Source organism: Solanum dulcamara, chromosome 11, assembly GCF_947179165.1.
Source record: "Solanum dulcamara chromosome 11, daSolDulc1.2, whole genome shotgun sequence".
NCBI lineage: Eukaryota > Viridiplantae > Streptophyta > Magnoliopsida > Solanales > Solanaceae > Solanum > Solanum dulcamara.
This window is the reverse complement of record NC_077247.1, coordinates 49332773-49335196: the sequence shown is the minus strand read 5'-3', so window position 1 is coordinate 49335196 and position 2424 is coordinate 49332773.

Genomic DNA, 2424 nt, shown 5'->3' with positions numbered 1-2424 from the left:
CATTTGAAGTATTAGTCAGTAGTAATAAGCTACACGTATTAATCATCATCTTTAATTTTGTGAAAGAAAGTATAAAATGAAGACAGATTTTTGAATTTTTTCTTTGATGATCTACCCTCTACAATCTTCATGTCTATATATACAAATATAAAAAATAAAAAAAACAATAAAAGCCCATACTAGTTAAAATAACAATAAAACTCATAAAAGATAAACAACAATAAAGACCCATACTAGTTATATTAACAATAAACCCATACTAGTTTGCATAATTTTCAGCAAGTTGTTTCTCTTTGTCTTCTCTTCTCTTTATTCCAACATCCCCCCTCAAGTTGGAGGGGAGAGAATTAACCCCCAACTTGCGAAGAATGGTATTGTGAGCTGGTCCTGATAAAGGCTTTGTGAAGATATCTGCAACTTGAGATGCAGATGGAACAAAATTTAGAGAAATGAGACTTGCAGTGAACTGTTGGCGCACAAAGTGGCAGTCAAGTTCGACGTGCTTTGTGCGTTCATGAAACACAGGGTTTCTAGCAATGTGGAGTGCCGATTGACTATCATAATAGACCGGGATTGGTAGCTTAGGCGGAGCTGATAGATCTCGAAGAAGACGATTCAACCATGTGACTTCAGCAACAACTCGTCGCATTGATCTATATTCTGCTTCCGCAGATGAAAGTGATACTGAAATTTGTTTCTTGGATTTCCAAGAAATCGGAGAGCCACCGATGCTTATAAAATACCCACTGACAGATCTTCTTGTATCCATACATGAGGCCCAATCGGCATCGCAGAAAGCAAGAATGGAAAAAGAAAGATTGCTACTGAAGAACAATCCTTGACCTGGAGATTTTCGAAGATATCGAAGAACACGAATTGCAGCATCGTAATGAGGTAACCTTGGGGACTACATATACTGTGACAAATGCTGAACCGCAAAGGCTAAATCTGGACGAGTGTGAGTTAAATAGTTGAGTTTTCCGATCAATTTTCGATAGGAAAAAGAATCTGTGAGTGGTGTCCCTTCATCAGCAGAGAGTTTTTGCGAAGGATCAAGTGGAGAAGGTACTTCAGCTAAGTCATCACAGTTGTACTCAGACAAAAGTTCAAGAGTGAATTTCCTCTGATTCACTATCAGACCATGGTCTTCTCGTACCACCTCCAATCCAAGGAAATAATGTAAGCTTCCTGTGTCTTTTATCTTAAATTCAGTGTCCAAAAATTGCTTGAGGTTAGACAACTCTATAGAATCATTCCCAGTAATAATTATATCGTCAACATAGACTGCAACTAAAGAAACTGAGTGACCTAAATGCTTGTAGAATAAAGAGTAATCATTTAGAGATGAAACATAGCCTTTGAAATTAAGAGCAGCCCCTAATTTTGCATACCATTGTCTTGAGGCTTGTCTCAATCCATACAAAGATTTGTTAGTTTGCAAACTAAGTTAGGATTAGAAGATTCCATACCCGGAGGAAATTTCATATACACCTCTTCTTGCAATTCACCATGCAAAAAGGCATTATTGACATCTAGTTGAGATATATTCCAACCTCTCTTGACTGCTACTGCAAGTAAGCATCTTATTGTTGTCATTTTGACAACAGGAGAATACGTTTCATTGAAGTCGATGCCTTCTCTTTGGATGTCTCCCCTTACCACCAATCTTGCCTTTAATCTCTCTATAGACCCATCTGCTTTGTGCTTTACTTTGTAAACCCATTTACAAGGTAAAGCTTTCTTATTTGGAGGTAGACTCACAATTTCCCAAGTGTTGTTGGAATTTAATGCCTCAAATTCAGTGTCCATAGCTTTTAACCAACCAGGATCCATAGCTGCCTGGGAATAATTCTTTGGCTCACTTATACTTGAAATTGCATTCAAGACCTGTTGAAAGCAGTAAAAGGAGAAAATAGGAGGATCAATGGGATCAGTAAAACATGAAGTGGAAAGATCAGTGAGATAAACTGAGTTGCAAACATACTCATCTAGATACACAGGCCTTTTAGGAACCCTCTCTGATCTTCTTTCTGGTGTAACAAAGACGGGATCCACATCATGAGTTGGAAGACTATTAGATGAGGAAGATAGACTTGGGGAAGGTGGAGGAACATCAATAGATGAGCTAGATGAAGGAAGTGAGCTAGAATCACTAGGAATGGACCCTAAGGAATCAGATTCATCAGGGGTAGAAACCAATGAAGATAGGGTATGAGAAGAAGAAATAGATGGTCCTAAATCAGCTGTGGTTGTAGTGAAAATAGGAGGAGAAGGAGTTTGAGTGTGAAAAGGAAATGTAGTTTCATGAAAAACTACATCCCTTGAAATGATGATTTTCTTAGAATTCATTTCCATGACTTTATACCCTTTCTTCCCTGCAGGATATCCAAGAAATATACAAGGGACTGCCCTAGGAGAAAATTT